This window comes from Meles meles, chromosome 2, assembly GCF_922984935.1.
Source record: "Meles meles chromosome 2, mMelMel3.1 paternal haplotype, whole genome shotgun sequence".
In the NCBI taxonomy this organism is placed as follows: Eukaryota; Metazoa; Chordata; class Mammalia; order Carnivora; family Mustelidae; genus Meles; species Meles meles.
This window is the reverse complement of record NC_060067.1, coordinates 12,093,216-12,120,258: the sequence shown is the minus strand read 5'-3', so window position 1 is coordinate 12,120,258 and position 27,043 is coordinate 12,093,216. Positions and strand designations below refer to the sequence as shown.

Sequence of the window (27,043 nt, the reverse complement as noted above, 5' to 3'; positions counted from 1 at the left end):
TAAGGTCTTGCAGGACTTATTTTATACACGCTGCTTATATGTTAAATATCAACACCTTCCACTGGTATTTTGAATTGTACACAACATTGCTTCAGGCAAAGAGTGCTGGGATAGATAATAAAAGTATTGGATTTTGGAGTAAGGGGAGTGTAACCACCACAGAACTGCCCATTCATTGCAGGGAAATTTAAATAAGCCTTATAACTGCAGTGGACCTTTTTAACTGAAAACTGAAGAGTAGCCTAACGTAGGACTTCCTTTAAATTTCTAGGTGGGACTGGTCAATTATTCCATCTAAATTATATGCAACAGTCCACAAGAAGGAGAGTATGGAAAGAGGGAGGGTTGGAAAGAGGAACTAAATGACCAAAAAGGCTGGGTAAAAGAAACAAACCGGAGGTAGGTGTAGCATCGGAGATACATTGCTCTGATGAACTTTTTAACAATGGTGACATGTCATTTTCTATTCTGAGCATGCCTCTAATAAAGGTACTGTTATGTCTCTTTTGCTATCGTATGTAAGAAGTAGAAGAACTTGAACTAGATATCCTAAGTCCTACTTCAAAACATGTTGTTGTTTTCCCAATATTGCAGGAGCCGGAGTGGTTATTTTTCTTTCTCTGAAGTTATATAAAAACAGATTATCTATCAAACTCAAGTGGATAAGGCTTCATGAGGTCCTCTGGCACTTTCTGAACTTCTCTTGAACCTTTTCGGATACGCAAGTTCTTACCATTTTTTTTTTCAAGACCTCCCAACTCCACCTCTACCCTGCCCCATGCAAATAATTTTTATTTTAAAAGGTTATAAAATAGTTGCAGGATACCAAATCAATATACAAAAATCTTTTGTGTTTCTATATGCTAACAAACTATCAGAAAAATAAAGAAGACAATCCATTTACAAATCCATTTGCATCAAAAATGATAAAATACCTCAGAATAAATTTAACCAAAGAGCTGAAAGAACTGTACACCGAAAACTCTAAGACATTAATGAAATAAATTGAAGAAGGCACAAATAAATGGAAAGATATTCGGTGTTCACAGATTATAAAAATTAATATTGTTAAAATATTCATACTACCCAGAGTATCCCAGTTATGTTCTTCATTATGTCAAAGTGTATCATAGATGGGGCGCCTGGGTGGCTCAGTTGGTTAACCGGCTGCCTTCAGCTCAGGTTATGATCTCAGGGTCCTGGGATTGAGCCCCGCATCGGGCTCTCTGCTCAGCAGGGAGCCTGCTTCTCCCTTTCTCTCTCTGCCTGCCTCTCTGCATACCTGTGATCTCAGTCAAATAAATAAATAAAATCTTTTAAAAAAGTGTATCATAGAACAAAAGACAAAATGTACAAGTCCTTGCTTGGCTAGCTACCAGGTTTCTGTTTGTTTTCTAGAACAAGGTGTTGTTGCTATTGATTTTGTCACTTGTTTTATCTTGTTTTTCAATACTCTACTCTTGTACGTACTAACATAATGGATAACGTCATGAAGGCAAAATTAATCAATTCAAAAATATTTACTGAGTTTCTGGCAGACTCTTTGCATGGGGGAATCTAATGAATATAAAAACTTTTGGCTATCTTTATGGTGCTTAGGAGTAAGGGGGAAAGATAGATACCAACCAAACAATCATACCAATAAACTGAAAATTTCATTGGTGATAATAAGGTCTATGAAGCAGAGATATATCCATAAATAGAGGGAACTTGACAGAATCAAGCTGCTTAGAAATATTTCCCCTGGGAAATAAGTAAGTGTTAATTTGGAGAAGAAGCGAACTTTCCAGCCAGGAAAAAGCACGTGCATAGACCCTAAAATGGGAGAGAGAAATAAGGCATATGAGCATAGAGTGCTGATGAGGAGTTTCTAAATACTTTGCCAAGTTATGTGGTAAGACACTAGAGACTTCAGGATTTTTTTTGTGTAATTAAGTGTGTCTGAAATATATTGGGGTTTCAGGCATTCTCCACCCAAACAGTCCACTGACCCACCATGACGCACAGTTCCAACAATAGTTCTGTCCTGACATGAAAGGGTAGTGATACACTGTGGTTCTGGATGTTTATGAGTATCACTGGGGAGAAGCATATATTTAAATATTATTATTTTGCTTTTACCAAAAGTCATGGAATTTACAAACGCCATAGAGTTCCAATACAATAGGTAATAAATATTAAGTTGTTTCTTGGGTTTGCTATACCTCTAAAGTAAATTTATGGCAGCATTGGGTTATGATTTAATAGTATTGCTACTACGATATTTCCTGTTAATATTTGCTAATTTTCATGGATATCTCTCTGTGAAAAGAAAGCATAAAAAATATAAGAAACAAAGTTTTAAAAGCTCACAGATATTGTCCCTCCCCTTCTTCCCCTCAGTTTCTAAATAACAAATTCTGATTTTTTTTTTTAATAGTAGTTGCTGGGAAGTCCTAGGTACCAAATGCTGTTTGCAGGCAAGGACTGGGGTAGAGGAAATGCCATGCATTTACAACACCTTTTTTTTTTTTTTTTCTAATACAGAAAGTATATTTTTCAGTCTCCCTTGCAGCTGGATCGGGAGCATGTGACTAAGTTCTGGTCCCTGAGCTGTGGGTGATGTAAATCCTTTCCGTGACCTTCCAGTCCTCTTTCCATGGTCATGGAGCCCTTCTCGTCTGTGTGCTCAGATGCCTAGATTCAAGACTGAGGTGATCTTCCCACCCTGCTTCAGACTGTGACAGTGAAAATAAATTCTTCATGATGTTAAGCCATTGGTATTTTAGTGGTTTCCTTTTATTTTAACTGTAGTATACAGTCCATACTGTATTATCCAACATACTGTGGATGCTACAGGAAAATTTGCAGATGAAATGTCTACTTTTATGGAGCTTACAGTCAATGTGCAATTAGATAAATGAAGAATAGACAATGGGGATAGACAAAATAGGGAAGAATAGACAAAAGGGGATAAGTACAATGAAGAAAAACAGAACATGGTGAAGTGATAAAGAATGAAGAGTTAAGTAGTAAGAGAAAAATAATAACTAGAATACATACAGAAAGGACAGATAAATGAGTGTCCACACCTTAAATGTGATAAGCCTCAAATGTAGCTTCAGCCTTCTCATCCGCTCTGTAAACACACTCCATATGCTGATCTACGCATATATATCACCAGCCTGACAAAGACTTACATATCTGAACATTTCCATGAGTGTTGCAACTGTTCCACAAATTTAAAACAATTAAACCCGAGGTCATTTCTTTCCTCCCAAATATGTTTCTCTTACTATGTTATCTAGGCCCTACCTTAACTGTAAATCTCTTTAGACCAGTAACAACAGAAGGGAACTCTTCTCTACTTGCCAGATGGGAGGCTACCCAAACCATGAATCATTTAATAAATTAGATCTTAAGACATGCTCAGTTGAATTTTGTTAGCAGATTTGAGGTCCAAAGTGAATGATATTCAGGGACAACAAGAAACATGGGTGTGGCACTCTCAAGCCCTTTTGAGTCCATTGTTTTTCTTGCCCTTTTTGGAAGGCTATTGGTAAGTCCCATTGGTTTCAGCTCTGTTGCATTCAAGCTACTTATCTAACCCGGCTTTTCAGTCCGGGTTAGCGAATCAGTCTAGACTCACAGGAGGCTCTAATGGAGCAACCCTTAGCCCTTGTTTCAGTCTATAATTCCATGTTGGAATCTCTTCCCCATTTCCTGTCCAAAGTTTCCCTGAATAGAATCTGCTGGTTTAATCCACATTGGGGATTGTTGGTGGTGTGCATAGGGACTTCTCTTGGCCAGTCCACAGTGACATGTTTTGATTACTGCAGGTGTGTTAAGGTGCAAATGTTAGTTAGTCTTATTTTATATAAATAAAGACTATTGCTAAAGGAAACCTGGAGGCCAAAATCTGCAAAAATTAGTGGGCACAGGTTGAAGTAGAAGTCAGCAAGAGGTAAAAATTCTTTTTTTCCCCTCATTTAAAAAAATTTAAATAAAATTAACTAATTAACATATAGTGTATTATTAGTTCCAGAGGTAGAGTTCAGTGATTCATCAGTCTTTTATAATACCCAGTGCTCATTACATCTTGTGCCCTCCTTAATGTCCATCACCCAGTTACACCATTCCCCTGGCCCTCCAGCAACCCTCAGTTTATTTCCTATGATTAAGAGTCTCTTATGGTTTATCTCCCTCTCTAACTTCATCTTAGAAATTATTTTTCCCTCCCTTCCCCTATGATCCTCTGTTTTGTTTCTTAAATTCCACATAGGAGTAAGACCATATAATTGTCTTTCTCTGATTGACTTATTTCGCTTAGCATAATACTCTCTAGTTCCATCCACGTTGATGTAAATGGTAAGTATTCATCCTTTGTAATGGCTGAATAATATTCTATTGCATATACATACCACATCCATTCATCTGTCAACAGATATCTTGGCTATTGTGAACATTGTTGCTATAAACATTGAGATGCAGGTGCCTCTTCAGATCACTACATTTTTATCTTTGGGGTAAATACCCAGTAGTGCAATTGTTGGATGGTGGAGTAGCTCTATTTTCAACTTTTTGAGGAATCTCCATACTGTTTTTGAGAGTGACTGCACCAGGTTGTATTTCCACCAAGTGTAAGAGAGTTCTCCTTTCTCCACATTCTTGTCAACATCCATTTCCTGACTTGTTAATTTTAGCCATTCTAATTGGTGTGAGGTGGTATCTCGTCGTGGTTTTGATTTGTATTTCCCTGATGCTGAGTGATGTTGAGCATTTTTTCATATGTTTGTTGGCCATTTGGATGTCTTCTTTGGAGAAATTTCTGTTCATGTCTCCTGCCCATTTCTTGATTGGTTTATTTGTTCTTTTGGTGTTGAGTTTGATAAATTCTTTATAGATTTTGGATACTAGCCCTTTATCTAATAAGACATTTGCATATATCTCTTGGTTGTCTTTTGGTTTTGTTGACTATTTCTTTTGCTGTGCAAAAGCTTTTTAACTTGATGAAGTCCCACATGTTCATTTTTGCCTTTGTTTCCCTTGTCCTTGGAGATATGTCTAGCAAGAAGTTGCAGCAGCCAAGGTCAAAGAGGTTGCTGCCTGTGTTCCCTTCAAGGATTTTGATGGATTCCTGTCTCACATTTAGGTCTTTCATCCATGTTGAGTCTATTTTTTGTGTATGGTATAAGGAAATGATCCATTTTCATTCTTCTGCATTTGGCAAAAGATAAATATTCTTTTTTTTTTTTTAAGATTTTATTTATTTATCAGAGAGAGATAGACAGAGAGAGAAAGATCACAAGTAGGCAGAGAGGTAGGCTGAGGCAGAGGGAGAAGCAGGCTCCCTGCCGAGCAAGGAGCCCGATATGGGACTCGATTCCAGGACGCTAGGATCATGACCTGAGCCGAAGGCAGCTGCTTAACCAACTGAGCCACCCAGGCGTCCCAAAAGATAAATATTCTTACTAGAATGAGTTCTTCCTTTTCCTTTTTTTATATTTGCATATAAATTTACTAAAAATGGATTCCAAATTTCTATGACAATACATTGAATACAAAAATTAAAAGACAAAGGGGAAATTTGCATAATTTATCATAATGAATTGCATACATGGTATTTTTAAACATTACTATTAAATTCCCTAAATTCCAATATCTTCTACTTGGCAGTAATATAATAATCTTACTCAAAAGTCAGCATTTGAGAAAATAAGCTAATATTAATATTGCAATCCCTGTAATTTATTATTTATTTATTTGGTTGGTTGGTTGGTTTTGGTTTCAGGTTTTTATTTAAATAAATAGTTAACATATAGTGCAATATTGGTTTCAGAGGAGTAGAATTTAGTGATTCATTACTTATATATAACACCCAGTGCTCATTGTAACAAGTGCCCTCCTTATTACCCATCACCCATTTAGCCAATTCCCCTGCCTACCTCCCCTCCATCAACCCTCAGTTTGTTCTCTACAGCTAAGAGATTCTTATGGTTTGCCTCCCTCTCTTTGTCCCCCTTCTCTTAGGTTCATCTGCTTTGTTTTTTAAATTCCACATGTGAGTAAAGTCATATGGCATTTGTCTTTCTCTGACTCTTATTTCTCTTAGAATCAATTCTTCCTAATCTCTGTTTGCAGTGCTCAGTAGAGATTACAAAATAAAATGTCAAATTGACCTTTCCTTTCCAAATTCAAAACCCATTGTTAATTGAATTTTTCTCTCCCAGAGATAGCAATGGCCTTCTTGCTTGTCTCATTTTCATAATTGTGCTTGGCTTTCTGCCTGCCTGGAACATGTAGGTTGTTGGGATTTTTTTTTTGGTTTTGTTTTGTTTTTTGGGTTTTTTTTGTTGTTGTTGTTTTTGTTTTGGTCTTTGGTTTTTGGTGGGGTTTTTTTGGTGAGTTTTGTTCTGTTTTGTTTTGTTTGCTATTTTTGTAAGTGACTCTGGTTTCTGAGAAGGTAATATTTTTTGAACCATCTTTGGGAACCCATCTTACACCTGAGTGGGGTTATTTAATATTGCCAGAAATATTTAAAATTAAAAATATGTATGCAGAGTGAAAGAAGCAAATTAAGGCTAATGTCATTTGATAGGTAGACCAACCTATAATGTCAATTAAGTTACCACCCAATTCTTTGAGGACTTGAGAAAAAACTATCCTGATCTTATATACCCTCTTATAAAAAGAGTCAGCTATTCTTTTCAGCAGTATTTATGTCTGCTTAGTTTTCCTAGATCCTTTTGGTAAGCTAAAACCTAAAGTTGTGCTAAATTAAATGATGAGTTAAGTTTAATTAATGTATAGGGGACACCTAGGTGAGCCAGTCAGTTAAGCATCTGTCTTCGACTCAGGTCATAATCATAATAATTTGTGATCTCATTTAGTGAAGTGCTATAAAGTTGTTTATAATATTTTTGACAAACTTCCTCAAATCAAATTCTAAATAAAATCTTTTTCACTGGAATATTTCAAAGGATTTTTAAATTAATCAGGCTTATTTGATATGTAATTTACATGAGAAGCATTGTCAAATAAGTAATACTAGGCCTTCTTTATACTGTATTTGTAAGATTGTGGCACATGTAGATAAAGCTCATTCTGGTTCTGCAAAATCTGACCCCTCGTTTTCTGACTTTTGCCATCCTGATGGCCTTGAAGCAGGGCAATGGTCTGTTCCAAAATCAGAAAGTAAAATGAATAAATAATGGTTGTAAATTAAAGAATGTTAGGACTCTAGAAAAACCAAGACACCTGTTTGGTTCTTCCCAGCTGCCTGACAAACCCCATTTTTCAGTTTTTACAGTTTTTTCACCCACCATAATGCATTTAAGATGACTCAAATTATGAACAGACATTGGTGGAGAGTCTTCTGCAAAACTGTAAAAACAGTCTATTAGCAATGTCTGATTTTTCAGGTCCTTAATTTTGGAAAAATAATTTTTGTCTCCAGAGGCTTCAGACTCCTCCCTCTGGACCCTTTGAACACCCGCAGCTGGACTTCATTCAACTGCCTCTTAGTGTGGGTTATCAATATGCTCTAGTTTTGGAGGAGTGTTTCCCAGATGGGCTAAAATTTTCCCTTGCTGCAAGGCTAATGGCCCCACAGTAGCAAAGAAACTGTTGGAAAGTGTGTTCCCCACTTGGAGTACACTGTGCATGATCTCAGTAAGGGAGGCACCCATTTCACTAGATAACTCTTATAAGTCTTAACAAAAACCTTACAAAGTTCTTAAAATTCTTTCAGTACAAAACCTTCTGCTGGCCCCCTGTCATCTTATGCTAGTATGACCAATGACTTTAAATCTCTAATATCTTATGCTCAAGCCTGTTACCAGCAGGTTAAAGAAGGTTTTTGGATCTAAATTCATGGGGTCCTGCTGATCATAGTCTGGATCTCAATGACTGGGTGTTGTAGAACATCATCAGAGGAAAACAGCCCTCAAGCCCCATCAAAAAGGACCTTACTGCGTGCTCCTAACCACTGAAACTGCTATAAAACTAAAAGGTATTAAGCCTTGGGTACATATCACATAGCTGAAGAAGGTTCCATATGACACCTGGTCCTGTAGAGATGCTGAAGACCTCTACAACAAATTGATGAGGAAGAGAAGTAGCTGACATTGAGATAGACTGCTTCTACCCAAGACAAAAAAAGTCAGGACTTCATACTATCTTTTTTTTAGTTGTTGTTGTTGTTTTTTTAAATAAACATATAATGTGTTATTAGCCCCAGGGGTGCAGGTCTGTGAATCGCCAGGTTTACACGCTTCACAGCACTCACCATAGCACATACCCTCCCCAATGTCCATAAGGACTTCATACTTTAAAAATGAAACTCTTTCTCCTTTTCCTTTCTTTTATTCTGACATTACGCTGGAAAAATAATGCCCTCATCTGTATCTCCCATGTCATTGCTAAGTCAGGGAAGGAGGGATGGGGGTAACCATTTAAAAAAAGAAAAAAAAGTTTATATGTCAAATCTGAATGAATCTAAGTAGCATAAAATATTTTTATGAAGATTCAAAATAGAAAGACAACAAGTGAGGACATTAGGAAAGACCTGGAAAAGGATAGTAACATTTGAGATAATATATGAGGGGTTGGTAGTATTTTAACGAGCATAGACATTAGGATTATTCATGACAGTGTGCAAGCATGAACAATGGTAAAGGAGAAGAGAAGTATAAGATATGTTCAGAAGATGATGAGCAGATCGTGTTGACTGAAAGTTACTGTAGGTTTAGGAAAGTGTCTCATGCATTCATTGACTCTTTTAATGATACCCGGTAAGTGCCATCCGTGTGCCAACAATTGGCCAGGCAAAAGACAGTAAAGCTTTTTCCCTCTACAAAATTTGCTATCTAGTGGGTAATGAAAGACATGGCTGAAAAATTGTCCTTATGTTGGACAATATGTTGGACTGCCCAGTTTGTATTCAAATAATAAAGAAATGAAGGGCCACTTAAGATTTTGAACAGAAGAATCACATAATTGAACTAATATGGAAATGTGAGGAAGAGTTAAGAAGTGATGAATGTAAATAAGGAAATTTATATAATTCTCCTTAAAACTTTTCAGTGCCCTTGCAATGATCAAATACAATGTAAGTGATTAAATCCATATATTCTTCTGAATTTCTCCTCTCTTGATTTCCATGTTATCACATTCTGACTGATCTCCTATCTCTTTGTTAATTCTCAATTTCTAACTATTTAGGCCAGAAGTGTCATTTTTTCTTTGGAATCCCATATTTGGCTCTCTTTAGTTCCCCAGAAGTTCCTCAACTTTTCAAATTCAGTAACCACAGTTTAACTCATTAGCTTTGCTCACCACTGAACTAGTCCTTGTCCTGGATTCTTTGTGTATCTCATATTCTAATGGTACCACATTCATCCCACTACTCAAGTCAGAAATCTGTGAGTCATCTTAGATTCCTCCTTCTTGAATCTCCTTAATCCAGATGGCTCATAAATCTGATTATTTTTATCTTTCAAGTATTCCTGGGAAAACAGCTTCTCTTTATGAACTAGCTTAGTGGTTTAGACTGTAAGTTCTATAGATTCAGAGTTCATATGCCAGACCCGTCATGTACAATCAGTGGGACTCTGGACATACCATAAACCCAAGTTTCAATTTCCTAATCTTAAAACAGAGGTAATTATTTATTTAATTTATAGAGCTATCTTGGTGAAACAAGATAATGGCTATAATGTGTATATTGATAAAGCATAGGGTATATTTAGTAAGAGGTAGCCATTATTAATATTATCACTATTATGAGTGCCCCCAAATTTGCATTTCTTTATGTCCTTTTAGTCATCCACCTTGTACTGTGACAACGGTCTTAAAATTAGTTTGAGTTTCTTATCTCCAAGCTCGGTTCCTCTCCCTCCACCTGCCAACTACCAGTATGATCTTTAAAACCTGATCACAATCCCAAAGTCAAAAGGATAAAGTGTAAAGAACTTTTCCCTGGCTTTCACATTTAATCTCTGCCACCCTGTTTATCTCTTCCTCACTTGGACGTTAGCCTCCAGCAACAAGGCAATAAAAAAAAAGAAAATCTCTCTATCTGTATAGATAGCTCCACCCCTCACATCCAGCTATGGCACCTGCATTTTCTGTCTTGGGGCTGATACTCCTCTCTTGTGTATCTGGAAAACTCCTATTCACTCCTCAAAATCTTACACAAATTTCACATCCTCTGAGAAGACTTCCTAGAGACCTAAAGACAAAATCAATTGCCGTCTTTTCTCCATTTCCATATCCTGAATAGACTGATACTACTTCATATATTTCAGTGTGTTGTTATTATCTGTTTATAATGTCTGTTTCCTTTATTAGAATTTTGATTCATTGTCCCAATATTGGAACAAATGTTTGATTTTGTAATCCCAAAGCCTTTACCTTATTGATATAGATAAGCATAATGAAATGAAATGAAGCTTCTGCAATATTCTAGGTGGAATAATCAGGGATTAAACTATTTTATCTTACCACTGTAATTACAATTATTAAGCCAGCACTTTGAGATGTCCTGAGAAGTATCAGCAAGTCATACATCCGATCAAGAGGAGCTTGCATTCTAAATCATTATTCAAAATGCATACACATTTACACACGTTTACACCGATGTACACAGACACACAAATGGACACACACATAGACAGCCCTGCTTTAATGAAGCATTTTGTTATTTAATACTCATAAAAATGCTCTAAGCTTAGTCCAATTATGCCCATTTATCAAGGGGGAAATTACCATAGAGGAACTTGCCCAGATCACACTGTCAGTAAGTAGCAGGACTGGGTTTGAACCCAGATAGTCTTGATTGCAAGGTCAGTGATCTCAATCACTATTCAGTACTACCTTCTAAGTCTAAACACTGAAGACTTAATTCCCAATACAAGGTGACATTTAAAAAGTGCCGAATTATGTGGAGGTAGTCACCTAATCTGTAGTACAAATGGTGTGATTTGATTTTGACCGTGAAGTTTGGCTAATTATAGATACAGAAGACTATTCTAGGTAGAAGAGAGAAAAAAACAGTATTCCTTTTTACCCAATGTCTCACACACACTAAAGTACTTTATAACTACCTAGAGATGTCATCTACTAAAATGCATATGAAATGATTTTTAGAAAAACTGAATCATACTAATGATTTGCTTTAATAATATTTATCCTCATTTATTCATATGTTTCTTCTAAAATTTTATTTGGAACAATTTATAAAGGGAGAAATTGTACATTTTTAACTTGGTTTCATGTGTGAAAACTGTATAATGAAATATTTTAATTTATATACAGCTTTTTGTAACTTTTGGAATATTTGTGGTTTTAACAATATTTGGTTATTATAAATTATACAATAAAGGTGAACTGATCAATGGGTGTATTTTAATATTTCCTCAATCTGATTCAGATTTTGCATGAGCTTAATATTCTAAATTAGCATCACGACTCCTAAAAAGTTCTAAACAAAAGTATTTGTGTAAAACATGCAGTCATATTTAACTTACCTATAAACTCCTGAGAGCTTTAAATGAATATTCTCAAGTTAAGAATCAGAGCCAAAAAATCGTTACAAGAATGGTATATTTGAGTTGCATACAACTTACTATGTGAGAGAAATTGAGTTGATGAGAGCTCAGGATATGTTGAAAGAAGATGATTGTTTCTCTTGGGTCTCTTTTGTTTACTTCTCTGAAAATGTCCCTTGAAATATAACTTCCTCTGGAAGATCATTATAAGCCCTTGGAAACTACTTAATATTCTTTGCACTGATAAAAGTCAATGTTAGGCCATGTTAATTGAACAAAACAATTGACTTTCATGCCCATTAATGAGTTAAAACAATGAAATCTTGAACCTGAGGATATGATGTGCCTTAATCATAAAAATATTAATATTAAGGTCACAATAATCAATAAGTTATTCTCCTGGAAAGTGACAATATTTTGATATTCAATAGATTCTTGGCCTAAATGGGACAGATTTTATTAACTCCCTTTTAAATGTGTAAAAACTCAACTATCTCAACAATACAGGGAACCTGAAGAGAGACATTTGGGCACACACAGCTATCTCATGACTCTCTCTATCTCAGCAGTAGAGCCCTGAGATACTCACCTCATATTTCTGAGCCATATTTTACCTGTCTAAAAAATGTGGGAAATGCACAAAATCGCTACTCCTGCTTGTTTCCCCTGTAACATATTCTCTTGCTACCAAAATATATGCTTTAAGTCACAAAAATAGAAACAAGAAAGGAGGAAGATGTTTAACAGAACACTCTATTGCTAAAAAATTCCGTTAGGAGCCAATAATTAAAACAATGCTTCACTTCTATCAAAATTCAAAGTGTACATTTATAAAAGCTTCCCACTCATGAAATCTCAAATAATACAGAATATTCTATATTTCTCACATGACCTTGGCAATTTATCTCTGTAATAAATTATCCAATGAGTTGCCTTTTGCTTGTTGTTTTTTGTTTATTTGCTGTATACATAGAAATGAGACCATGTTCTTTTCCCACACATTGTATCTTATAAATGATTGTAGCTTATGTTGTCAAATTAAATGGCTAAGATAATATGGATTAACATTAAGGCATAATAAATGAAGAATATTAAGATTTATGGGCACTTATAGTCATTATAAGTTCCACATTGTATATTTCCATTTCAACTTAATAGCTTTGAAATTCGTATTATCATTGGAAATTTTCAGAGTGTAAGAAACTTGCCCTATGACACAAAATGTATATATGGTTTAAAGTCAGATTTCAAATCCTGGATATTAACACATCTAATGGTGAAATCACTCACTTTGTTGCTGGAAAGGCCACTGTTAGAAAACTCCAGAACTTACCAAATACGCAGTTTTAGGCAAGTGAACATTTTTTGAGCATAGAACACTTCATCTGACCAGATAGGATCCATTTCATAGAATCATTGTCATTGTGTCATGGTCATTGTTATAATCTCATAAATGAAACTAACTGGAATTTAAATAAAACTTGAAAAAAATCTCATAAGTGAAATAATTTAATGTGTATGAAAATGACACATGCTAACATGTATTTCTAAAAATGTTATCATATTATCACCATTTATATCATCATAATCTCAAAATTCATCCTCTTTTTAAATTTCAGCCCTGATTCAAATCAGAAAAAAAAAATTCTCTTTCACCTGGAGAACTAGTCTCCATCCCTGATTCAGTCCCATGAAAAGAGATTATGGGTCAAGATACTTAATCTATGCTTTATAATCAGTCTTGAGCAAGTAATTAACCCTAAAAGTGCTTGGCAACTTTAGTCTTTAAGTAAAGATAAGTGCATCTGCCTGTCTTCTCCATCTCATACAGACATTCCCAAGTTAGATGGACCCTACTACTTGATATCCTCAGGCCTTCTTTGTACATAGGCAGGAAGTACTGGATGCCATTTGCTACCAGTCATTCTTTTATCACTAGGATCTTTTATATAAGAATATGATGGTGAAGAGTTAATTATACTCTTCTCCACCTGCAATCCCCAGGGCCTAATAAAATCCAGAAAACAGCTCTCCAGTACCATAGCAATGGAAAAGAATGGTGAGGTCATCATTTCAGTTCTGAAGCATAAACAACTCTGCTTTAAATTGGGTTGGCTTGTTTGTAAGTCTAAATGAAATGTTAAGAATGTTAAACACGTATCCTCCTTAAAAATATAATTGTGTCATGTGTGTTTGTGTATGGGTTGTTTTTTTCTTTATGTCTATTTTGTCTTTGTTTCTTTCTTTAAAATTTGGTTTTTCTGTCACCATGGTGCTATATGATTTTACCTGAAAAGTAGGAGATTTGGATTTCTTCTTCAGAGAGATAGTATCTACAGAGTTGGAAAAAAGTTGAACAAAAGTTTCTGTTTTATAAGATCAAAAGGGGCAGAGGTAGATGGGAGAAGGTAGAGAAATAAACATTTCAGGAGCACCTACCATGGATTGGAGTCAGTTTTCAAAAGGACCTTTCAAATGTGATTTTGAATAATTTATGTAAATTTTCTCTGCCAGATTATTCTCATCTGTAAAATGAGCATTATTTTATGTCCCATCACATTGAATAGCTGTAAGTATTAAATAAGTAGGGATGCTGGGGTGGCTCAGTTGGTTAAGCATCTGCCTTTGGCCCCGGTCATGATTCCAGGGTCCTGGGATTGAGCCCCATGTCCCTGCTCAGTTGGGAACCTATTTCTTCCTCTCTCTGCTGCCCCTCCTCTTGTTCCTGCTCATGTGCACATGTGGACACATGCACACACACTCTCTCTCTCAAATAAAATAAAATATTTAAAAAAGAAGGAATTAAGTATTTAGAACAATGTTTGACACAGAGTAAAGATCAATAGAATATTAACAATAAAAATAACTTTAATAATAATTTACATTTATAACAATATTTGAGACAGATATTATTTATCCTTGTCTTTCAGAAAAGGAAACTGAAGCTTGGAGATGTTATAAGCAATTCCCAATATCAAACAATATGTACATAGTGAAGTAAAGAATCATAACCACAGGCAGTAATTTCTCTGTCGTCAGCCATAGCAACGTTTTTCTAGATATGTCTCCTAAGGCAAGGGAAACAAAACCAAAATGAAACTATTGCAACTACATCAAAACAAAAAGCTGTTGCACAGCAAAGAAAACCATCAACAAAACAGAAAGACAACCTACTAAATGGGAGCAGATATTTGTAAATGATATATCCAATAAGGGGTTAATATCCAAAATATATAACTAATTTATAAACTCAATACCAAAAAACAAACCAACTGATTAAAAAATGGGCAGAGGACCTGAATAAACATTTTTCCAAAGAGAACATACAGATGGCTAACAGACACATGAAAAGATGTTCATCATCATTAGCCATCAGGCAAATTCAAATCAAAACTGCAATGAGCTATCACTTTACACCAGTTAGAATAGCTAAAATCAAAATGACAAGAAACAAGTGTTGATGAGGATGTGGAGAAAAAGGAAGACTTGTGCATTGTTGGTGGGAATATATATTGGTACAACCAGTATGGAAAACTGTACTCAGTTTCCTCAAAAAATTAAAAATAGAAATACCATATCATCCAATAATTCCAATACTGGGTACTTTCCCAAAGGAAACAAAAACACCAGTTCAAAAAGATACATGCTTATCCTATGTTTATTGCAACATTATTTACAATACCCTAGATATGGAAGCCACCTAAGTGTTCATCAATAGACAAATGGATAAAGAAGATGTGGACTACTTATCAGCCATAAAAAAAAAAGATGAGATTCTGCCATTTGAAGCATCATGGGCAAACCTAGAATGCATTATGCTAAGTGAAATAAATCAGATAATACTGTATGATTCCACTCAAAAGTGGATTCTAAAAAAAAAAGAGAGAGAGAGAGAGAGAGAAGGAGAATAATAAACAAACAAAAAGCAGAATCAAAACTATAAATACAGAGAACAAACTGATGGTTGCCAGAGAAAGGGGTATGAGTTTGGGCAAAATAGTGAAAGGGAGAGGGATATTACAGGCTTCTAGATATGGAATGAATATATCATGGGAGTTAAAGGCACAGCATAAGAAATAGGCAATGATATTTTAATAGTGGTATAACAGGACAGATGGTAGCTACACTTGTGGTAAACATAACAATGTATAAACTTATAAACTTGTCAAATCACTGAGATGTTCACCCAAAATTAATATAACACTGTGTGTCATCTATACTCAGAAAAAAATCATAACTGGTTTCGCAGATTCTGAAGACCATCTTGTTTCTTTTTGTTTTTTTGTTTTTCAGTTAAGTAATTAGGTTTTTCTTCTTTAATTTGATAAGAAAGTATTTAAAGTTTTGAATTTGTCCCTGGTCAGTTTTGGCCAAATCCCAGAGACTTTAATATTTCCAGGTTTTATATACTTTATTATTTACAAATTATTTACTACATAATTTGTATTTAATTATATGATGACTGCCACCCTATAGATTATTTTAAAGAAAATGTATTTGATTTGCTAATTTAATTTGTTGCATATTACAGTAATTTTAATTAGATTCTCTATGTTAGTCTGCTGGTCTAGAGAATGTAAACACCATAAATTTTTAATTTTATATCTGATTATGATTATGTGTACATAAATGATCAAATGATTTGTTGCAAGTTATGTTGTCTATTGATAGTATAAGCATAAATATGTGTATAAATATATATGCATATGTACAAATGAATTCAATATCAATATATTTTTAAATCTTCAACATCTTTTTTAAACTTAATCTATTAGAAGATTAATATTGTATAAGATTTCCCTCTGTACATGTTTCTATCAATTTCTTTCAAAACTTTTAACATATGCAGTATATGAGTTTTTCTTTTTACTTTGGGAATATGCTTCCTAAAATATAAAATTGTGGTTGTGTATATTATGGAATATAATATTTATTATCAGAGATTCACTTAACGCTTAATCCTTTTGATTCTTATCTTATGAGACAATAGCATCATTACTTTTGTCTTCTTGGTCTATATTTGTTATCTATTTCTTAACTCATCCTTTAAAAAATTGATATATATGTGTGTGAGTACTGAAATACTGGTGTATAGATATGTGTGTGTATATATGTGCATATACATATATATATGTATGTTTATTCTGTTTTAATGTTTAAACCAATTTGAGCACTTTTGTTAACAGAAGTATTTCATCATCCTCCTTTAAAATATTTCCTTCTTCACCTGGGTGGCTCAGTTGCTTAAGTGTCTCCTTTCAGCACAGGTCATGATCTCAGGGTCCTGAGACTGAGTCCCCCATCAGGCTCCCTGCTCAGCAGGAAGTCTGCTTCTCTCTCTGCCTGTAGCTCCCCTTGCTTGTGCTTGTGCTTTCTCGCTCTCTCTCTCTCTCAAATAAATAAATAAATATTAAAATGTTTTTTTCTTTCTTATCTGTCTACAAATTTTATGGGTACTGTGATTTTTAAAGCACAACTTTCTTTGGAGTCTAGGATACAAAATTCAGTGTCTTTGAGAAATAATGACATTTATGTAGACTGAAAGCATTGAGTTCTGCTGAGTTGAGAGAATGGAGGTAGATCAAGCCTTAAATCCACACTGCCAAGGACACAGTGGCCCATGTGGGCTAGATCAGACCTAAAGAAGTTTATCTGAGCAATGTCAGATCCCTTATTACCCAAATCTTCTCCAAAACAATGTTTCTCTTCTCTGTCCTCCTCCTCTCTAAAATCTATTCTGAAGATGTGGTGCTATGAGATGTGATACAACATGTACATTGTGAAGCTTAGCAAACCTTCAGTTCTTCACAGAAGTAGATGGCTTTGGCTCAATTGTGCATCTTAGACAGGAACATGTTAGGTTCTGCCTGGACACAGATCCTTGAAAGCATTCTGCAAAATTATAAAAGCTTTGGAAAGCTACTGCCTATTGACTTGAAATCAGTTTCAAATTTTTTAAAGTTTATTTCTATCAAGTTTCAGAACACAAGAGGAAGTTGTTCTTAGATGCAATGAAGAAAGAAAAATTTGTCAACATTCCAGAGAAAACAGAGTCTAATTGTTGTTGAAAAATACCCTCTGAATTCTCTGAACCATCATGAAATACTAAACGAGTCATGTGACCGCAAATGAACTTTTTTTTCCCCTTAAGCCAAATAAAATACCTCTTTTAGTATATCTGATATTTAGGTATCATATGATACTACAGGCTTCAACTACATTATCTCTATTTTCAGTGGGGGATATAGTGATTTTAAAGTTCGGTATAGCTTTATACATGTTGATAGCTAACAAATCTACATAACATTGAAGTAAAAATACTTTTGGAACATTTTCAGAACATTGACTTACAAATTTTCATGTATCTGAGGAAAATATTTGGATCTTTTTAGAAAAAAGAAAATGACTATAAACATTTATCCATTGAAAAACTTGCATTGGTCACAGACATTAATTTAAATACATTAATTCACCTTAACTAGAATGGCTTTAATCAACATTTATCCATTGAAAAACTTGCATTGGTCACAGACATTAATTTAAATACATTAATTCACCTTAACTAGAATGGCTTTAATCAAAATATTTGGATTTAAAGTGTATTAAGCTTTTTCATCTCTTGTTAAAATGTAAGGCTTAATATTCTCATTACTACAATAAGAATTTAATGATATCAAGTAAGTCTTCATTAGGACTTTCTCTACTGACATGGGGTTCTTAGACTATTGCTTTGATAATAAATCCAGGGGAAAAGTAAAAGAGATATAAAAGAGACCATTCTGAAGTGACTATCCATTAAAGTGACAATAGAAGTGTGCATCTGAAAAAAAAATACAACATAGCTCAACTCTTACCAAAAAATTTATGGAAATTGAAGAACATATCGCTCTAGTGGTTCTCTAATTTAAAAATTAAAAGAAGGTCATACATGTATTGTAATGAAAAATATGTCATATAGTCAAATGATATTTGAAAAAAGAAATAAAGCAGTCATCAATGGAACATGCATTTATCTAACATCTGTACAATGCAATTCTTTGGGAATCTCAAGAAGGACACAAAAGCTGACTTGTATCTTTGCCCAGCAGTGGACCATACAAGAATATTCCTTTGAACTAAAGAGAAACTGAGAAGGTGGAAGACAAATAACGTTTAAAACTGTTTTTTAGTTTTACAAAGCTAAAGTTAGTAGGGTAGACTACTCAACACAATTTTAAATACAGAAAATAATCCTATAAGTTTCTGACAGAAAATCTGGACCTAAGAACCCCAAATATTTCCCTTGTTATAGTAAAACATCCACACTAGAATTTTCCATTTTTCACTTTTTAATTTTTCAGTTGTTAAATTAGTTGTATACAAAATATGGGCACTTTAAAGAGAGAGTTGACAAGTCACTTACCAGATGCCTGTCTCGAGGAACTGGAAGTCCAGATTTTGTTTCTACAGAAATTGAGTACCAGAAATTTCCCTCTGTATATTGTTTAGTCAACGGAGACAATTCATCAAAGCATTAGGAAGGCAAAAGTTAAAGTCTGTAGAGCTTTATGAGGTTAATGATTAACTGTAGAAAATCCATTACTGGTTTAAGTATTAAATGCTTAAGTAAGGCTTTTTGCATTACTTCGGGTAGTAGATAGAAACAAAGAGCCCATGGAAATCTCCTAAGCCTGGCATTCAGAATTAACTCCTATCCAATAATTATGTGTAGTAAATAGAAGCCCTTTATTTTTACTTCTGCTTCTGACTCCAGCTGTAAAAGCCATACAAAACAGCCACATGCTGCTTCATGTGCTCTCATCAGTAACCCTTATTTAAAGGTGCTTTATCTGTACCTCTAGAACTGCATGGGCAAGTCAGACCAGCAAGAGCATGTTCCCTGGGTAGAAATGGGAAAAGGATGGGAAACCCAGAAAAGTTGTAATATATTCTTTTCCTTAAATGATGCCTGTACTATCCAGAGGCAGATCTGTATATCACTTTTTTAAGCTGCTGGTAATAGTGATGACTGGGGTAAAGTTTGAAACTATTGCCATTTTCCATATGATCAAAATATTATCTATGATGTGGTTTCTTTTGTCTCTAGGTCTTTATAACGTGCTGCTGACAAAGGGCAAAGTTATTTCAATCTGTGAATTTATCAGTCTATACAAAAATGAAATTTGAAGTTGAAACCTCTCATTCAACAAAGTATAAAGATCTAATTAAGTATGAAGATCTAAAGTATAAAGATACATCATTATCCTTTGTGAACATCCCAGTGTCTTTGACCGTACTGGAAAAATGTTAAGATTTTATCTTGTAGTCTGCTTCAGGGAAGAAACTAAAAAACAACCTGAATGTCACACTGCTATGGAATTACAGGAAGGCAAAACCACTGGAGACAATTAGATACTTTTCACAGATTAGTCTGAAAAACAGGGGAAAATACTTCTAGTGTGCCTTCCCCCAGGCTTTACAGCTAGAAAATGATCTTCAGGCTCTTATCATGTCTCCAGTTACGTCCCTTAAAAGAGATTGGAGATTTATGTTCAAGAAAAATTGCAATTTAGAGATTCAGGATTTGGGGTCACCAAATGCTGCTGAAGAAAATGTGTCCTTAATGAAAAGAAGGGAATTAAGTGATGAGACCCTTCAAGTTAGTTTGATAAGAAGGATGCAGCCCATTTAATTTGATCTCATAGGAAAGACCCAGTGAAATTATCAACTTAACTTCATTCTCCTCCTTCTCTCAGATCTTCTGTCAGATAGAAACCAGAGACCCCAGCATCTTGTTGATGTAATCCATACACATTAGCTTCATAGGGCAGAAAACAGGATGAAATCTGGAGGGATAAACTAAAGATATCCCGCATAGTAAAATTGCCCCACTTTTCAGAGGGTCTATTTTCCTAAACTCTAATTATTATTTGTCTAAAAAGCATTGTCAATTTGATTTCTGAAACAATACTTTAAATATTCTTTTCTGTAGGGTTACATTTCATAAATAAATATTATTTAAGAATAAATTTTGCAAATTTACAGAACACTGTGTGTATATACATATATACACATATATACATGTATATATGTATTATATATGATATATATGATATATATGACATATACATATCATATATAATACATGTATATATATGACTATGCATAACCAGAATGGTAGTAACACATCAGTGGATTTCATCCTACCCTAACTTCTTGGACAGGAGTGAAACTTAAGGCAAGATATTTCAAAGTTTGAATCTCTGGTTTCTTATGCCTGTGTTAGTGTGAATGTAGTATGTTCTCTGGATGATCTCTAAGGTATGGAGCAAGGCATGGTATAATAAGTTATGGTACGAGAAGTTATTGTATGGTAAGGTATGTTACAGTAAAGTATGGTATTGTGCATTTCACAAGCCTTTATGTGACGAACTCGGCATTGTGTGATGAATTCAGCATTTTCACCAGAAGAAAATGAATAACTGACTGAGCTGTAGTGTGGCAGGGGGTTAAGAGCAAAACTGGGAAATGCTTGAACTCTTCATTATGAAATTCTTTCTGTAGGATATAAAATCAATGCCAACATTTTTGGTAATAAAAGGTTGAAAAAGGTGAGAGAGACCATGGGAGTTGATGATATTAATGTAGGCAAATATTCACTATTCTCCACTTTACCTCTGAAAGAAGTATATTTTCCTCCCCAGCAACTTTGGATTTAGGCCATGATCTCTTTGACCAATTAAATGTGAGAAGCAAGAACATACCAATGATGCTATGAGAAGCATTGCATTTTACCATGGAACTCTTGTTTTTTTTGTTTTTTTTTTTTTTTTTTTTCCACTGTGCAAATGAACATGGCTCATAAAAGGGCTGCTCCTTCACCCTGAGATGCAAAATGAAAAATACATGTGTCAGAATCTTAGCCTGTCTAAATTCTGGAACCATGGCAGACTAAAAGCAACATGAACAAGGAATAACCCTTTGTTGTAGTTAACAAGAAGTTTGAGATTGTTACATTTCTTTAGTAAAGCTAATACAGTCTCTTTTGACAGAACTTTCCTAAATGGTTGCTAAGATGGAGACTGGTTTAATATTCTTCCTATGAGCCATTGCTCTAAAATATCTGCAATAAATATGGTCATTCACGATATCATAATAAAGGAACTAACCAACAAGAAGATCTAGCAATTGTAAACATATATGCCTCCAACTTGAGATCATCCAAATATATAAAACAATTAACAAATAAAAAAAACTCATTGATAATAATACAATCATAGTAAGAGACTTTAACACCTCACTTGCATCAATGGACAAATCATCTAAGCAGAAAATCAACAAGGAAATACTGGCTTTGAGTAACACACTGGACCAGATGTACTTAACAGATATATTCAGAACATTTCATCCTAAAGCAACAGAATGCCCGTTCTTTCCAAGTGCACGCAGGACACTCTCCAGAATAGATCACATATTGGGTTACACATCAGGCCTCAACAAGTACAAAAGATTAAGGTCATACCAATGCTATGGAGCTTGAAGTCAACCACAAGAAAAAATTTGGAAAGATCACAAATACACGGAAGTTAAAGGACAGTTTACTAAACAATGAATGGCTCAAACTGGAAATTAAGGAATAAATAAAAAAATAGATAGAAGCACATGAAAATGAAAATATGCCAATCCAAAATCTTTGAGATGCAGGAAAAGAGGTCAAGGGAGGGAGGTTTATAGGCCCACCTCAAGAAGTAAGAAAAGTCTCAAGCATGCCACCTATCCTTACACATAAAGGAGCTAAGAAAGGCACATAAAGCCAGCCAAAAAGGGAAATAATAAAGATGAGAGCAGAAATAAATTATATAGAAACTAAAAAAGAGAAAAACAGATAAAAGAAACTAGGAGATGATTCTTCAAAAAAACTTAATAAATTGAAACCCACAGCCAGACTGATCAAAGAGAGAGAGAAAGAAAGGACCCAAATAAATAAAATCACAAATGAGAGAGGAGAAATAACAACCAAAAACAGAGAAACAGAAGCAATTATAAGAGAATATATGAAAAACTATATGCCAACAAATCAGACAATCTGGAGGAAATGGATAAATTCCTAGAAACATAAACTACCAAAGTTGAAATAGGAAGAAATAGAAAATTGAAAAGACACAATCAACAAAGAAATTTAATCATATCTGATAAAAGGTTAGTATCCAAAATATACAAAGAACATATAAAACTGACACCCAAAAACAAATAATCCAGTTAAAAATTAGGCAGAAGACATGAATAGACATCTTTCTAAAGAAGACATACAGATGGCTTAAAGGCACATGAAAAGATGCTCAACATCACTCATCATCAGGGAAATACAAATCAAACCTACAATGAGATACCACCTCACACCAGTCAGAATGGCTAAAATTAACAACACAGGCATCAACAGTGGTTGGCAAGGATGCAGAGAAAGGAGAATGTTCTTACACTGTTGGTGAGAATGCAAAATGGTGCAGCCTCTCTGGAAAACAGTATAGAGATTCCTCAAAAAGTTAAAAATAGAACTACCCTACGACCCAGCAATTGCACTACTACATGTTTATCCAAAGGATATGAAAGTAGTGATTTGAAGGGATACATGCACCCTGATGTTTATAGCAGCATTAACCATAATAGCCAAACTATGGACAGAGTCAAATGGAGAAGAAGTGATCTATATCTATATCTATATCTATATCTATATCTATCATCTATCTATCTATGTATCATCTATCTATCTATCCATCTATATATATGAATGATGGGATATTACACAATCATTAAACAGAATGAAATCTTACCATTTGCAATGATGTGTATGGAGCTAGTGAGTATTAGGTTAAGTGAAATAAATCAGTCAGAGAAAGACAAATACCATATGATTTCACTCATATGTGGAATTTAAGAAACAAAACAGGTGAACATGGAGTGGAGGAGAAAGGGGCTAACCAGAGCACAGACTCTTTACTGTAGAAAACGACCTGAGGGTTACAGGAGGAGAGGTAGGTGGGGAGATGGGTTAAATGGGTGAGTAGGATGAAGAAGGGCCTTATGATGAGCACTGGGTGCTTATGGTATGTATGTAATGAATCACTAAATTCTACATCTGTAACTAATATTATACTGTATGTTAACTGACTTGAATTTAAATAAAAACTTGGGGGAAAAAAGAAAAAATAAAGAAATCTGGCCCTTTAGAGACAACTTTGGTTTTGATATTTGGAGATTTGGACAAATTACTAAATAATTCAGTTAAAATGAATGTTCAACAGTTTCATGAGTTGACATAAAAAAAATGCATTTTCATTGGCAAATCAGTAAGGAATTTCTTTTTTTTTTCAATTCTTCTTATAACAGATATACATATGTACCTGGATAGACATTCATTCATTCATTCATCAAATACTCATAAATACTACAGTGAATAAGTCTCCTTTCTATGCCCCTTGTTTGACCAGTGAACAACACAAACTCCCTGTCTCCATGGAGTTTAATTTGATTTGGGTTAGAGAGAGACAAAAAAAAAAAAAAATGTTATCCTTTGTTCCTTGGTCAAACTGGAGTCTTAATTTTACCATTTTACCATAATTACATTTTAATTTTACCATTTCTCTTTCTTTGCAATTGATTAGTATTCTCTGGAGAGATACACTTAGTATTGGCAATATCCTGTTCCACACTGGGTTAGTTACATATATTGTAGTGTAACAAATTACCTTAAAATGAAGTGGCTTAAAACAACAAACATTTATTGTCTTGCACAGTTTCTGAAGGTTAGGAAGCTAGAACTGATTTAGCAGGATGGTTCTGTCTTAGAGCTCTCACAAGTTTATGGTCAAAATGTGGGTGCTCCAATAATCTAAAGGCTCAATTTGAACTCAAGAATTCAATTTTAAGATGCTTGACTTGCATTGTTGTTGGCAAGAAACCTCAGCTCCATTCTAGTTAATGACAGATGACCTCATTTATGTGCCATGAGGGTCTGTCTACAGAGCTAAGTGTACTTATGACAGGACAGCTTTATTTTCTTGATTTCCAGATGTTAAAGGGATAATTTTTAATTGAAATGAAATTGACATATAACATTATATTAATTTCAAGTATACAACATAATTTGATATTTGTATGTATTGCAAAAATCACCACAATAAGTCTACTTAACATCTGTCGCCATACATAGGTACAAAATTCTTTCTTGTGATGAGAATTTTTAAGATGTATTCTCTTAGCCACTTTCAAATATTCAGTACAGAATTATTATTATTATTATTATTATTATTGTTATTACTATTATTATTAGGAAAGCTTATATAACCTGTGTTTATAAATGAGTCCTGAAAACTTTAGGCCACAAAAGTATGCAAATTCATCTTTTTATTTCTTTTCCTTGAAAGCGGAAGCATTGCTAAGGGCTAAGAAGCTACTGGGGCCAGGCAAAACATGCTTGGAGAATGAGAAAGTGGCAATGAGGCTAGGGGTCAAGTAGGGGGAAGGACAGAGAAGGTGGCCAGGATGATCATAGGGTTGGGGGAACTGAGCAAACAAATAAGTACATTAAAGATAGTGGGAACAAATTTACAATTTTGGAAAATAAGAAGGCTAGACAATACCTTGAGGTTTTGGATTTGTAGGTATTAATATAAACTTGTATTTTTTTTAGAATTTGTATAGGCAGACTTAGAAATAAATGTATATGCACTTATAAAAATGCACATGTGTGTATGAATATCTGTGTTCTTTGTATTTGTGAATGCATAGTGAAATTTAATGAAGCATTCAGGAAAAGACACAGGAGAAGGGTAAAGTGAAAAACTGGATACAGTAGTTATAGACAATTCTCAAATGCTTCCGACATAAAGAAGAACAGAAAAATGTAGGACTATCTGGAGCATGTTTGATGCAAATATTTGTTGTGTTTTAAACTGTAAGATATTCCAACATTTTTGCTGATGGGAATTGATCATGCAAGAAGAGAAAATAATGAGGATACAGAGAGAAATATCAATCGCTAAGCTAGATGACAGGTGAAGAATTTAGTGCACAAGTAGACAGGTTGGCATTACTCAGATACCAAGGACTGTTCCTCTGCAGTAAAGGAAAATTCAGATTTTAACGAAAGAGACATTTTTGTTGTTGACGGTTGGAGAAGCTATTTTTTTTACTTGCAATTAAAAGAAATAACAAAAACCCTTAAAGTACTCTTTCTAATTCCAGTACTCATATATTTTTTAAAACGTGTTGTCTATTTTTGGTACAGATTAACCCTAGATAAAGATTTTAACTTCCAACACTTGTCTTAATATACTTGTATACTTAATATAAGCTCAAAGACACTTGTTTCTAGCAATGTGGTTATGTAGATATTTTGAAAGACAGTCAACAAAGAGCAAGTAAGTTATGGATAAAATATACCATTTTGTGCATCCCTAGGCTTTCTAAAAATGGAAGGTGTCTCTACACTTCCAAAAATGGAAGAAAGAAAAAAATTAAAGAGGCTGGCAAATTACAGCCTTCAGACCAAATCTGCATTTCCATTTGTTTCTGTAAATAAATTTTATTTTAACAAAGTGACACACTTATTCACTTATGTGTTGTTGTCTCTGCCTCCCTTCAAGCTACAATGACAGAGTTGAATAGTTGCAATGATGACCATATAGCCTGCAAGCTGGAAATATTTACTATCTGTACTTTTACAGAAAACAAAACAAAACAAAACAAAACACAAGAGTTGCAGGAAAGAAAGAACTCCAGAGAGTTTCTGTACGATCAGCATCAATTTCCCCCCATTATTAACCTCTTATACTTCAATGGTACATTCATCACATACTAATTAATTGAGATTGATGCATTATTATGTGCTAAAGACTATTCTTTATTAGAATTTTGTAGATGTTAGTCGAATCCCTTTTCTTGTCCCAGAATCACATCTAGGGTACCACATTATATTTAGGAGTCATGTGTCTTTAGACTCCTCTTGACTATGACAAGATTCTCAGATTTTCTCTGTTCTTGATGATCTTGATAAAACTGGAGTTTTGGTCAGGTATTTTTGTATTGTTCTACCTTCAATTTGGTTTTATCTGATTTTTACAAAAAAATTTTTTTCATTTTTGAAGATTTTATTTATTTATTTATTTGGCAGAGAGATCACAAGTAGGCAGAGAGGCAGGCAGAGACAGAGGAGGAAGCAGGCTCCCTGCTGAGCAGAGAGCCCAATGCGGGGCTTGATCCCAGGACCCTGAGACCATGCCTGAGCCGAAGGCAGAGGCTTAACCCACTGAGCCACCCAGGCATCACTGATTTTTTTAAAGATTTTACTTATTTATTAGAGAGAGAGAGAGAGAAGTTGAGAAAGAGAGAGCGTAAGCAGGGGGAGCAGCAGGCAAAGGGAGAAGCAGGTTTCCCACTGAGAAGGGATCCTGATGTGGGACTCAGTCCCAGGACCCTGGAATCATGATTTGAGTCAAAGGCAGATGATTAACCAACTGAGCCATCCAGGTATCCCT

The 27,043-nt window shown here is 34.6% G+C and overlaps 1 protein-coding gene across 2 annotated transcripts in view; it reads right to left on the bottom strand.

Moving 5' to 3' along the window:
• The window catches only part of LOC123936675 (sulfotransferase 1 family member D1-like), a 37,046-nt gene extending 17,966 nt beyond the window's left edge, over window positions 1-19,080 (bottom strand). The window contains exon 1 of one of the 2 annotated variants that reach the window (XM_045997161.1): window positions 18,931-19,080. The gene's annotated coding sequence lies outside the window, so the exon portion shown is untranslated. Of the gene's footprint in view, window positions 1-17,323; window positions 17,421-18,930 lie in introns of those variants that run through there. The other variant, XM_045997162.1, reaches the window with a different exon arrangement.
• Window positions 19,081-27,043: the final 7,963 nt, after the last annotated feature.